Here is a 14,758-nt window from a genome sequence, read left to right as displayed (position 1 = left end):
AGCATTTCACCAATGACTTATGTGAAAAAAAATACAATTTATGTGCCAGTGCTCCCTGGCTTTCTAGGTAATTTCCCACGATCTATGAACAGCCAGCAGAGGGCGCCTCACCGCAAATGAAGCTAAATATAGCTCAGTGATCTATTTTTAGCCTCATTCCCTGGGGTTTTGCAGCGAGGAGCAGCCTGCATTAGCACAGCTCCTTGCTGCAAAATGTTTTAACCCCTTCAGAAGGATTTACATCGTTGGACGTTACAGATCTGCGGAGGGTAAGCATATTGTTGGTTTATTATGTTTTTTTACTCACAGAACGAGGGTCTTCAGTGACTGGATTGGGCGTTGAATAAAATACTCCAACAACCATTGTTTTTATTTCATTAAAATAATTTTAAATAATGTGTTTGTGTTTTATTTAACCCTTCACTACAATTGGATTAATAATGGATAGGTGTCATAATTGACGCCTCTCCATTATTAATTAGGCTTAATGTCACCTTACAATAGCAAGGTGGCATTAACCCTTCATTACCCCATATCCCACCGCTACACGGGAATGGGAAGAGAGTGGCCAAGTGCCAGAATAGGCGCATCTTCCAGATGTGCCTTTTCTGGGGTGGCTGGGGGCAGATATTTTTAGCCAGGGGGGGGCCAATAACCATGGACCCTCTCCAGGCTATTAATATCTGCCCTCAGTCACTGGCTTTACTACTCTGGCGGAGAAAATTGCGCGGGAGCCCACGCCAATTTTTTCCGCCATTTAACCCTTTATTTTAAGAGCTAGAATGGCCAAATTTTGCAGATACACACTACTGACATTAGTAGTGTGGAATCTGCAAAAAAAATGGAGAGAAGACAGGGTTTACTGTATGTAAACCATGTCTCAAATCATGTCGGGTTTTATGAAGGAGAAAGAAAATGCCGGTAATTGAATTACCGGCTTTCAAGCTGTATAGCGCTGGAATAAATATTAATATATATACATATATGTGTCTACTGACATATATATATATATATATATATATATATATATATATATATATATAGACAGTATATATATATTTTCTTTTCTTTTTGGGACACATGGATCACTTCTATAGCGGTATGTTGGTTTTGCTAGCCTGCGAGAAAACCACGCAGTACGGATGCCATACGGATTACATACGGAGGATGCCATGCGCAAAAAACGCTGACACACCCTGCCTACTGAGGAGCTACGGACCACTTTTTTCGGGACTTGTCAGCGTATTGCGGCCGTAATATACGGACCGTATTGTTTTACGCTGTGTGTGACGCCGGCCTTAAAGACCCTTTTTGACAAGTAGATTGTCCAGAAACAGAACAAACCATTATAGGATCTTCCGATATGTTCTAGCGAGAAAACAAAAAGAAGTAATCATGTAAATTTATAATATATAAACATAAAAATGACATGCCAAAAATAAAAAAAAAGGTGGCCAGTGATCAAATTTAAGCGGCTGAGCTTGTTGAGTTTAGGAAGCCCTTAAGACAGCCGTGTCGTGTAATGCTCTACGAGCGCCATTCCTTTCTAAAAGCTCCCACTTTTATCGCTTGGCACAAGCCGTTAAAGTTTACAGCGGGCAGAGTAGTAAATTTTATACACTGGTTGGAATTCTACCCAAACGAGAATTATAGATCGCTTACTTCTGTAAGGTCACACAGCGCTAAACCAGACAGTGTAGCTAAACCTCACATTTGCAGTCTAGGCCGGGTCACTAGTTTAGATGCTGCTTTATTAACTCTTTAAAAGGCTAAAAAGAAAAGATCTGAGCGGTAAAAAATAAAATAGGAAGGTGTCTACTTCTAACCAGGCTCGGACTGGCCCACGGTGGAGCGGAGATTCCTCCGGTAGGCCCCTCTGAAGGAATGCTAATGAGCAGTGCTATTACACTTGATTCATAATTTGCAGAAAAAGGTATAATCTAATCATTCTTTAAAAAAGCTGGCCAAGTTGTCAAAAGTAAATCTGTGTACTAGGGTCAGGTGATTTTTGCATGTACCTGAACAGAGGGCACCAAGAATAAGTGTCACTGGTGGGCCTATGACAAGCCAGTCCGATACTGCTTATAACCACGCGGTTCAGGTTTTTCATAATGGAACTTGGGCATTTTTTTGGCCCCTCAAAAGATAAAACTATAAGTTATAAATCCAATCAATATCCGATATGCAGGACAATGAGAAGGAATGGCAGCGTAAAACAAAAGCCCTGTATTGTGGCATCTGGCATTAAATGAACTTTTCTGTAAACTGTATGCCAATTTCCAGAATGGCTCGGAGCAGGAATCCTCTGCCAAGGCAGTAAACAGCTTTTATCAGCAATAATGATGGCATAATCCCAGCGAAAAAACCCAAGGAACATATGGCGGCGGCTCTCCAAACACACTCCCAACAACATAGGGGGCATTTTTATGAGCCAGTCCACTTGCAGACTATTTGCCATAGGTGTACGGTTTTTTTTTTCCTTTTTTTTTAGATTTGTCTTTTCTTCCTTTCAGGTTATAATCTTCCCTGTTTGAGATGATGTGGCATTTGGGAATTTAACACTAATGAGGCGATTTTTCTTCAGGAAAAGAAAGAGGGGGGAAAAAAAAACAGGCAGGATCTGAATGGGGGGAGGGATGTGCTACAGTATGAGGAGCCTGGAGGAGGCATCATGGGGGGGTTGGCAGCAAACCGGGAATTAAAAGGGGAAGTAATTAAGATGTGGGAGCAAAAGGTGGTGCAATGAAAGTCTGGCAGGTGCGCGTGCTGCACACCGGAGCACGGAAATGCAGACAAAGGCTCCGACACTTATAGAAAGAAGGCAAACAGAGGAGGGAATTATGGAGCAAATACAGGACGAGCCAAAGGTGCAAGTACATCACGGGATTATATTATTAGCAATTCCCTAATATAATGTTATTGGTATATCAGAGCAGGAACTCTATATATTGTAGGTAGGTCACCAGAACTGACATTTTCTTAAAGGGGTTGTCTAGTTAAGAAAACCCAATATAACATACCCTATCATAGAATCCTGAGATAAAAGAGGAGAAGGGGGGTCCTAGTCCAGGACCCTCATTATTCAGAGGGTAAAGGGGTTACAAAGAGCAGCTCTTGCCCTAGAGGACCAGCCCTGCCTTGCATTACACAGACAACCTATTATATTAAATGGGCACTGTGCAATGCTTCATTGCTCCAGTGGTGGCGCTGCAGGAAATTTGGACACTTATTGCCAGGATTCCTCCTAGATCACTGGGTGGGGGCTCACGGTAGGAGGACATTTTGTTATTACTCTATCAAGTGGGAATTGTCCGAAGCTGAGAAGCCCTTTAACATGAAAATTAGATACTGTACATGATGCGAACGTCAATTGGTGGTAATTTAGTATTTTAACGAACCCTATAAAAGGGAGTCTGTCACCAGGGTTTTGCTCCCCCATCTGAGAGCAGCATGATGTAAGGACAGAGACCCTGATTTCAGTGATGTGTCACTTACTGGGCTGCTCGCTGTCATTTATAAAATATCATGGTTTAATCTGCTGCCGATCTAGTAGTTGTCTGAATGCTGAGCTCTGTATAACCCCGCCCACACATCTGATTGGCAGCCTTCTCCTGCCATGTACAGTGTTCACAGTAACCTGCCAATCAGTGGTGGGGGGCGTGGTTGGACTACCTGGCACCAGATTTACTAGTCCTGCAGTGATAATCTGCTGCTGAAAAAAAAAGGAATTTTATCAAAACTACAGTAAGCAGCCCTGTAAGTGATGCATCGATGGAATCACAGACTCTGCCTCTACATTATGCTGCTGTCAGATCAGATGTAAAAAAAACGGTGACAGACTCCCTTTAAAGTCAATGTTTGTTGGTGACCATTTCAGTCCACAAGACAATGAATAAAGGCCCCGTCACACATAGCGAGATCGCTAGCGGGATCGCTGCTGAGTCACAAGTTTTGTGACGCAACAGCGATCTCAGTAGCGATCTCGCTATGTGTGACACGTACCAGCGATCAGGCCCCTGCTGTGAGATCGCTGGTCGTGTCGGAATGGCCTGGGCCATTTTTTGATCGTTAAGGTCCCGCTGACATCGCTGAATCGGCGTGTGTGACGCCGATTCAGCGATGTCTTCGCTGGTAACCAGGGTAAACATCGGGTAACTAAGCGCAGGGCCGCGCTTAGTAACCCGATGTTTACCCTGGTTACCATCCTAAAAGTAAAAAAACAAACGCTACATACTTACCTATCGCTGTCTGTCCTCGGCGCTCTGCTTCTCTGGTCTGGCTGTGAGCGCCGGTCAGCCGGAAAGCAGAGCAGTGACGTCACCTCTCTGCTTTCCGGCTGCCTGCCGCTCACAGCCAGACCAGAGAAGCAGAGCACCGAGGACAGAGCGATAGGTAAGTATGTAGCGTTTGTTTTTTTTTTACTTTAACGATGGTAACCAGGGTAAACATCGGGTTACTAAGCGTGGCCCTGCGCTTAGTTACCCGATGTTTACCCTGGTTACCGGGGACCTCGGGATCGTTGGTCGCTGGAGAGCTGTCTGTGTGACAGCTCTCCAGCGACCAAACAGCGACGCTGCAGCGATCCGGATCGTTGTCGATATCGCTGCAGCGTCGCTATGTGTGACGGGGCCTTTAAGGTACCTTCACACATAACGATATTGTTAACGATATCGTTGCTATTTGTGACGTAGCAACGATATCGTTAATGAAATCGTTATGTGTGACAGCGACCAACGATCAGGCCCCTGCTGGGAGATCGTTGGTCGCTGAATAAAGTCCAGAACTTTATTTCGTCGCTGGACTCCCTGGAGACATCGCTGGATCGGCGTGTGTGACACCGATCCAGCGATGTCTTCACTGGTAACCAGGGTAAACATCGGGTAACTAAGCGCAGGGCCGCGCTTAGTAACCCGATGTTTACCCTGGTTACCATGCTAAAAGTAAAAAAAAACAAACACTAGATACTTACCTACCGCTGTCTGTCCTCCAGCGCTGCGCTCTGCACTCCTCCTGTACTGGCTGTGAGCCGGAAAGCAGAGCGGTGACGTCACCGCTCTGCTTTCCGGCTCCCAGACAGTACAGGAGGAGAGCAGAGAAGCAGAGCGCAGCGCTGGAGGACAGACGGCTGTAGGTAAGTATGTACTGTTTGGTTTTTTTTTACTTTTAGCATGGTAACCAGGGTAAACATCGGGTTACTAAGCGCGGCCCTGCGCTTAGTTACCCGATGTTTACCCTGGTTACCGGCATCGTTGGTCGCTGGAGAGCGGTCTGTGTGACAGCTCTCCAGCGACCAAACAGCGACGCTGCAGCGATTCGGATCGTTGTCGGTATCGCTGCAGCGTCGCTAAATGTGAAGGGGCCTTTAGTCCAGAACTTTATTTCGTCGCTGGACTCCTGCTGACATCGCTGGATCGGCGTGTGTGACACCGATCCAGAGATGTCTTCACTGGTAACCAGGGTAAACATCGGGTAACTAAGCGCAGGGCCGCGCTTAGTAACCCGATGTTTACCCTGGTTACCATGCTAAAAGTAAAAAAAAACAAACACTAGATACTTACCTACAGCCGTCTGTCCTCCAGCGCTGTGCTCTGCACTCCTCCTGTACTGGCTGTGAGCCGGAAAGCAGAGCGGTGACGTCACCGCTCTGCTTTCCGGCTCACAGCCAGTACAGGAGGAGAGCAGAGAAGCAGAGCGCAGCGCTGGAGGACAGACAGCGGTAGGTAAGTATCTAGTGTTTGTTTTTTTTTACTTTTAGCATGGTAACCAGGGTAAACATCGGGTTACTAAGCGCGGCCCTGCGCTTAGTTACCCGATGTTTACCCTGGTTACCGGCATCGTTGGTCGCTGGAGAGCGGTCTGTGTGACAGCTCTCCAGCGACCAAACAGCGACGCTGCAGCGATCCGGATCGTTGTCGGTATCGCTGCAGCGTCGCTTAATGTGAAGGGGCCTTTAGACTTTTGTCCAAGCCACCAATAACGACAAGTCTAAAGTGTATAGGGGCCCTGGAAAGTTATTTGTCAGGGGAGTTAATGATCCACCATGTCCAATTATGGACTGCAGGTCCTTTTGTTCTCCCTGAGATAAGCTGCAGAAAGATGTGTCAGTCGGTGGCTTTCTCACAGAAAACACAGGTGCTCTCAAGCTGAATGAGTGCTTCTGTGTATGGGAGAGTCGGCTGCCGAACGAAGATTTGGCCAACCCAACACTTGGCTGACAACCATCTAGTGTCTATGGTGGGCTTTATTCCAAACTTTATGGCTATTTCTGAAATAGGAGGAATCTGTCATCAGCAAAACTCAAGGACCATGTAAGACGGCACTGTCAGGCAGCTACTTTCTGATGACATTGTTGTGTCTGTCAGAATTCTGATAATGGCTTACAATGCAATTTACGAAACATAAGTAGATTACCAAAGACTGTTCCCATATCACCTATAGGGGCTTTTCCTCTGCACGGGAGGGCCACAGGAACCCCAGATCTAGAGTTTTGGGGGGTCCTAGTGCTGATCAAACATCTATGGTACTTCAGGTTCGAATGTAGACATTGTAATATCTAATTCGATCAATGCCAATTATTAGATTGTAAGCTCCACGGCTCAGGGACAATATGTGGACGTTCTGGTAGTCACAGGCACTCCACTTTGGTGTAATAATGTTCCTCGGTCTCCTGTGTGTCTTGGTGTGTATACGCTCGTACTGTCAGCCCCTCCGTATCCAGTGTCATTAAACCTCTCAGGCTCTTCGCCTGATGGCTCTCCAAGGCCGTCGCAGACTGATCTCTTCCAGGAACACAGCATTCTGCCCAGCCCCACCGTAACCTCCGCATCGATTTTCCCGGCTCGGTGGCCATTCATTGCTGTGACATTTGGCTCTCGGCTCTTTAACACTCCTCAACCAAATCAATTTCATATTTTTGTCAATTCTCTGTTCCAGGCGGGGGCCAGATAGGAAGAGACTTTAGGTAGAAACAAAGTGATGATTTTCTCCAAGTGTTTCTAGCTGCAGGTTGTGTGGAGGGATTTCTTTGAAGCTCACTCACAGCGTAGTACTTCAGAGACTAAATAAAAATGATGGGGAGAGGGGACGTACCAATCGGATTTCCAATTTCTGCAGTAATAAAGGTATTTTTATATCATTGTGCCCGACACTGTATATATATATATATATATATATATATATATATATATATATATATATATATATATATATATATATATATATATATATATATACTAAAAAAATAAAAAAAATAAAAACATTAAAAATAGGCAAAAAGTGTACAAAAAAATCCCTGCTACTGTTTAGGTCTTGCGCCACAACTGCTTACACCCCAGCGGGATGATGCGGTGACCCTGTGTGAGCATCTACATGGCAGAAAGGAACAATATTTGTATCATTTTGGGCAACGAGACCATTGTTCGGTCACCCAGGGCAACATAATGTACCTTATGGCGGTACAGAGTGTAGAACAGAGAAATTACAGCAAACTCAAAGACTGCCACCTGCAGGAATGGGTACGTAACTACACTTGGGTCCACAAAGATCTATGAATTAAAGGGGTAGTCCAGACCCTTGATTTTTTTTCCCCCTAGAACTATAAACAATACCAAACTAAGTAATACCCACCTAACTGATTATGTCTGTCCCTTTGTCCCCCTACGGTCTCTATATCCTGGCTTTTACAGATGATGCTTCAACACAGACATGTAACGGTCGCAGCAGATACTCACACCACAACATTTTGCCTTTGGGATCACGTTTGTGATGAAACACCTTTTGCTGGAAACCAAAACCCAGAAAAAAATGGACATCAGGAATCGTTAAAGATAAGTATTACTCAGTTTGTTATTTTTCACCCTTCAAAGATTTTGCTTAAAAAAAAAAATGTCATGAGACTGGACCACCCCTTTAATATAACCTACATATTACAATATGCTAACATAGACCCCAATCATACCACCTCGCAGCCCCCAGGAAAGCATTAGGCTGTAACTGTAGCGTGCTGTGCGGCAATAAGATACTGAAGGCTTAATTATTATAATTAGAAATATGGTAAAACGGTACAATTGTGTGTGACCTCCGTGTGCAGCCCACGGCATGGCGCTCTTCTCAATTTCAAGGTAATATTAATTTTAATCCTGAATAAAATAATTTTGCTGTCACTGGCAGGTGAGCGCTCCATTCACAGCACATAAAGGAAAGGATAATCGCAGCTACACATTACTCCTGCTACCTATCCGGCTTTTCTTGTTCTTCTCTACAGCACGCACATAGTAGCACGATACAGCACTTTGCCCCTCGGACTCTTTTACCAATGCCAGGGGGCACAGTCCAACTCATTTGCTCTTTATATAGGAATACAATAACAATATGCCTAATATGTATATGTGTGTACACTGGCATATGACGTGTTTCATGGTGGGGTATAAATTGGGACCTGAAAATAATTGCCCTCCATCTTGTGGTCATAACAGTCTTGGAATTCGGCTATTACTTATCACCTGTGCACAAAAACTTTTACATGTTTGTAAGCCTTGAAGGGGTTGTCTGGTGGAAAAAAGTCATCACCTCTATCCAAAGGAAAGGTGACAACTTATAGATTGGTAGGGGTCCGACCATTAGGACTCGCACCCATCGTTAGAACAGAGGACTTTAATCCCTGCTACGCTGCTCCTTTCATTTCCTAGGTAGCTGTAGAGTTTTGCGCTCAGCTTTATTCTGCAGCCTCATAGGGAAGGAATGAAATGGAGCGGCGGTCCATTTTACAAAGGGGATAAAAATTCCCCTTTTTGCTGATCGGTGCAGGTCCAGAGGTTGCACCCCACGAATAAGCAAGTTTATTTTCAGTTCTAATTTTTTCATAACGATTAATATCTTAATATATTTTTATAACAGTTGGAGCTTTGGTTTTTTTCCATTCAGAACTCCAAATCCCTTTGCATTCAGAGCTCCAAATTCCTCTGCATTGAGAGCTCCAAATTCCTCTGCATTCAGAGCTCCAAATACCTCTGCATTCAGAGCTCCCAATTCCTCTGCATTCAGAGCTCCAAATTCCTCTGCATTCAGAGCTCCAAATTCCTCTGCATCCAGAGGTCCACATTCCTCTGCATTCAGAGCTCCAAATTCCTCTGCATTCAGAGCTCCAAATTCCTCTGCATCCAGAGGTCCACATTCCTCTGCAATCAGAGCTCCAAATACCTCTGCATTCAGAGCTCCAAATTCCTCTGCATTCAGAGCTCCAAATACCTCTGCATTCAGAGCTCCAAATACCTCTGCATTCAGAGCTCCAAATTACTCTGCATTCAGAGCTCCAAATTCCTCCGCATTCAGAGCTCCAAATTACTCTGCATTTAGAGCTCCAAATTACTCTGCATTCAGAGCTCCAAATACCTCTGCATTCAGAGCTCCAAATTACTCTGCATTCAGAGCTCCAAATTCCTCTGCATTCAGAGCTCCAAATACCTCTGCATTCAGAGCTCCAAATACCTCTGCATTCAGAGCTCCAAATTCCTCTGCATTCAGAGCTCCAAATTCCTCTGCATTCAGAGCTCCAAATACCTCTGCATTCAGAGCTCCAAATTACTCTGCATTCAGAGCTCCAAATTCCTCCGCATTCAGAGCTCCAAATTACTCTGCATTTAGAGCTCCAAATACCTCTGCATTCAGAGCTCCAAATTCCTCTGCATTCAGAGCTCCAAATTCCTCTGCATTCAGAGCTCCAAATACCTCTGCATTCAGAGCTCCAAATTACTCTGCATTCAGAGCTCCAAATTCCTCCGCATTCAGAGCTCCAAATTACTCTGCATTTAGAGCTCCAAATTACTCTGCATTCAAATCTCCAAATACCTCTGCATTCAAATCTCCAAATACCTCTGCATTCAGAGCTACACATTCCTCTGCATTCAGATCTCCAAATTCCTCTGCATTCAGAGCTCCAAATTCCTCTGCATTCAGAGCTCCAAATTACTCTGCATTCATAGCTCCAAATTACTCTACATTCAGAGCTTCAAATACTTCTGCATTCAGAGCTCCCAATTCCTCTGCATTCAGAGCTCCCAATTCCTCTGCATTCAGAGCTCCAAATTACTCTGCATTCAGAGCTCCAAATTACTCTGCATTCAGAGCTCCCATTTACTCTGCATTCAGAGCTCCCAATTCCTCTGCATTCAGAGCTCCCCATTCCTCTGCATTTAGAGCTCCCAATTCCTCTGCATTCAGAGCTCCAAATTACTCTGCATTCAGAGCTCCAAATTACTTTGCATTCAGAGCTCCAAATTACTCTACATTCAGAGCTCCAAATTACTCTACATTCAGAGCTCCAAATACCTCTGCATTCAGAGCTCTCAATTCCTCGGCATTCAGATCTCCAAATTACTCTGTATTCAGAGCTCCAAATTACTCTGCATTCAGAGCTCAAAATTCCTCTGCATTCAGAGCTCAAAATTCCTCTGCATTCAGAACTCTGCATTATGATAGTGAAATTATAAAATTATGTCTCCACTAGAGGGAGCTCCAGAGCTTCATGCATACATTTTATACACCTACTCAATAGCAATACAGAATGCAGTAATATATGCTCCATAACTCCCCTTAGTGGTGGCAGACAAAATCAAAGCTAAAATCGCTAGAACAGCGTTAAAGAGATTCTGGCAGCAGGATTTGCTACAGAATATGATAACAGCATGATGTAGAGGCTTAAACTCTGATTCCAGGGATGTATCACTGACCGGACTGCATACTGTACTATTGATAGAATCCCTGTTTGTCTGATGAAGATGTAGCAGTGCTCAAGAATGCCGATCTGTGTCTAACCCATCCACACCCTAAATGGCAGCTTCCTGTGTACACTGTGCATTGTGATAGCCTACCTTGCCTGCATGTGACACCTAGTCCTGCAGTGATAATCTCCTGTTGATAAAATGTGCTTGTATTGAAACTTCAACACACAGTTTAATAAGAGACACATCCCCACATAATGCTGCTCTCAGATTAAATAGATGTCTAAATTACGGTTACCTGCAAAAGTAACCAGTCTGCAGGGTCACATACAAAACACCCTCCTGTGTGAAGCAGTCCTTAAAATCAGTCAAAAAACATGGTGGTCAGCCCTCCGTCCTGGGGTCGCAAATGCTAGGTAGGCCCGTACTGTGGCCTAGATATAAATGATGTCTATAATACTGTATTTGCAGCAGAACAACATATACAGCCTCTGATTACAAAGTATATTGGCAAACTTATATCTGCTAAAGTGTGCAACCGGTGTCTGCAAATGAAGAGGTCCTAATTCACTACCTGGGACACCAAAACAAGTGTCCGACACCAGCAAGATGAAGACTGGAGGGGAACATCTTCATGTATTGAAGGCACAAAGGGACATAGCTTCTCCAAGCGTCAACTCACTGTCAGGATGGTCTGACTGCGCTAAACCTGGATCCCCATGTGACCGAGGATTCAGCTTGCTGCTCCAGCTGCTAGATAATGTCAGGTGGGGATATATATCAACATCATGCCATTTACTGCTCAAAACAAGTTACATCAGAATTAGATATATGAGACGTGTTATCTGTGCTTCCCCGTCATGATCTTCCAGACACAAGAGGTTACATCCACACCTCAGACCTCTGGGACTCAGCTGCTGCAGCGCCGGAAAGGGAGACGACAGTCATTCACAGGTACAAGTGTTTCTAGAGATTACCCCAAGTACTTGTTACATCGCATCCTAGAAAAACACAAGCTTTAATTCTAATAATATAAATGACTTCGTCTGAAATATTTCTATGCAGTCCACAGTCACAGGCCTTATTCTGGCATGGCAATGGATTGTGCCCTTTAAATAAATAAAATAAAAGGAAAAACAAACGTACCGTAAATAAAACAAAAAATATGAAAGCAAAACAAAAAAACAAAACAAGCCGTTCCTACATATAAAATTACCGTAACCCCGATTCCCAAGATGTTAAATAAGGATAAATGTGAAAGAAAGGCCCACACATTTCACGACTCCAGTAGAAAATGGTCTGCACGGCTAAATATGTCATAATATAAACTAAATAAATAGTTTGAACTTGTTCTTGCCCAAAAATGTAAAAGAATGTCCCATGTCGCAATATATATGACAATAAAAATAATTAATTTCCACTTGTGCTGGCCCAAAAATGTAAAAAAAAATATCCCACGCATTTCACGGCTCCATTAGAAAATGATTTGCATGGCTAAAATGTCATAGTGTATGTAAAAAAAATTATTTGTCCTTTTTCTTGCCCAAAAATGTATAAGAATGACCCACGCATTTCACGACTATTAGAAAATGGTTTGCATGGCTAATACCGGTATGTCATAGTATAAAATAAATAAATAGTGCGTACTTGTTCTTGCCCAAAAATGTAAAAGAATGTCCCATGTCTTAATATAAAAAAATAATAATTTCTACCTGTGCTGGCCCAAAAATGTAAACAAAAAATGTCCCGCGCATTTCACGACTCCATTAGAAAATGATTTGCATGGCTAAAATGTCATAGTGTATGTAAAAAAAAATTATTATTTGTACTTGTTCTTGCCCAAAAATGTATAAGAATGACCCACGCAATTCACGACTATTAGAAAATAGTTGGCATGGCTAATACCGGTATGTCATTGTATAAAATAAATAAATAGTTTGTACTTGTTCTTGCCCAAAAACGTAAAAGAATGTCCCATGTCTTAATATAAAAAAAATAATTAATTTCTACTTGTGCTGGCCCAAAAATTTAAAAGAATGCCCACGCATTTCACAACTATTAGAAAACTAGATGGTGGCCCAATTCTAACGCATCGGGTATTCTAGAATATGCATGTCCACGTAGTATATTGCCCAGCCCACGTAGTATATTGCCCAGCCCACGTAGTATATTGCCCAGCCACGTAGTATATTGCCCAGCCACGTAGTATATTGCCCAGCCACGTAGAATATTGCCCAGCCACGTAGTATATTGCCCAGCCACGTAGTATATTGCCCAGCCACGTAGAATATTGCCCAGCCACGTAGTATATTGCCCAGCCACGTAGTATATTGCCCAGTCACGTAGTATATTGCCCAGTCACGTAGTATATTGCACAGCCCACGTAGAATATTGTCCAGCCACGTAGTACAGGTCCTTCTCAAAAAATTAGCATATAGTGTTAAATTTCATTATTTACCATAATGTAATGATTACAATTAAACTTTCATATATTATAGATTCATTATCCACCAACTGAAATTTGTCAGGTCTTTTATTGTTTTAATACTGATGATTTTGGCATACAACTCCTGATAACCCAAAAAACCTGTCTCAATAAATTAGCATATTTCACCCATCCAATCAAATAAAAGTGTTTTTTAATAACAAACAAAAAAACCAACAAATAATAATGTTCAGTTATGCACTCAATACTTGGTCGGGAATCCTTTGGCAGAAATGACTGCTTCAATGCGGCGTGGCATGGAGGCAATCAGCCTGTGACACTGCTGAGATGTTATGGAGGCCCAGGATGCTTCAATAGCGGCCTTAAGCTCATCCAGAGTGTTGGGTCTTGCGTCTCTCAACTTTCTCTTCACAATATCCCACAGATTCTCTATGGGGTTCAGGTCAGGAGAGTTGGCAGGCCAATTGAGCACAGTAATACCATGGTCAGTAAACCATTTACCAGTGGTTTGGGCACTGTGAGCAGGTGCCAGGTCGTGCTGAAAAATGAAATCTTCATCTCCATAAAGCATTTCAGCCGATGGAAGCATGAAGTGCTCCAAAATCTCCTGATAGCTAGCTGCATTGACCCTGCCCTTGATGAAACACAGTGGACCAACACCAGCAGCTGACATGGCACCCCACACCATCACTGACTGTGGGTACTTGACACTGGACTTCAGGCATTTTGGCATTTCCTTCTCCCCAGTCTTCCTCCAGACTCTGGCACCTTGATTTCCGAATGACATGCAAAATTTGCTTTCATCAGAAAAAAGTACTTGGGACCACTTAGCAACAGTCCAGTGCTGCTTCTCTGTAGCCCAGGTCAGGCGCCTCTGCCGCTGTTTATGGTTCAAAAGTGGCTTTACCTGGGGAATGCGGCACCTGTAGCCCATTTCCTGCACACGCCTGTGCACGGTGGCTCTGGATGTTTCCACACCAGACTCAGTCCACTGCTTCCTCAGGTTCCCCAAGGTCTGGAATCGGTCCTTCTCCACAATCTTCCTCAGGGTCCGGTCTCCTCTTCTCGTTGTACAGCGTTTTCTGCCACATTGTTTCCTTCCAACAGACTTACCATTGAGGTGCCTTGATACAGCACTCTGGGAACAGCCTATTTGTTGAGAAATTTCTTTCTGGGTCTTACCCTCTTGCTTGAGGGTGTCAATGATGGCCTTCTTGACATCTGTCAGGTCGCTAGTCTTACCCATGATGGGGGTTTTGAGTAATGAACCAGGCAGGGAGTTTATAAAAGCCTCAGGTATCTTTTGCATGTGTTTAGAGTTAATTACGGTAGTTGATTCAGAAGATTAGGGTAATAGGTCGTTTAGAGCAGGGGTCCCCAACTCCAGTCCTCAAGGCCCACCAACAGGTCATGTTTTCAGGATTTCCTTAGTCTTGCCCAGGTAATAATTGCATCACCTGTGCAATGCAAAGGAAATCCTGAAAACATGACCTGTTGGTGGGCCTTGAGGACTGGAGTTGGGGACCCCTGGTTTAGAGAACCTTTTCTTGATATGCTAATTTATTGAGACAGGTTTTTTGGGTTATCAGGAGTT

At 43.7% G+C, this 14,758-nt stretch overlaps 1 protein-coding gene across 2 annotated transcripts in view; it reads right to left on the bottom strand.

Moving 5' to 3' along the window:
• Nucleotides 1-14,758, bottom strand: part of PBX3 (PBX homeobox 3) — a 281,245-nt gene that overhangs the window by 135,907 nt on the left and 130,580 nt on the right. The window lies entirely within an intron of this gene.

This window comes from Ranitomeya imitator, chromosome 2 (assembly GCF_032444005.1).
Source record: "Ranitomeya imitator isolate aRanImi1 chromosome 2, aRanImi1.pri, whole genome shotgun sequence".
Taxonomy (NCBI): Eukaryota; Metazoa; Chordata; class Amphibia; order Anura; family Dendrobatidae; genus Ranitomeya; species Ranitomeya imitator.
This window is presented reverse-complemented; position numbering and strand designations above follow the sequence as displayed.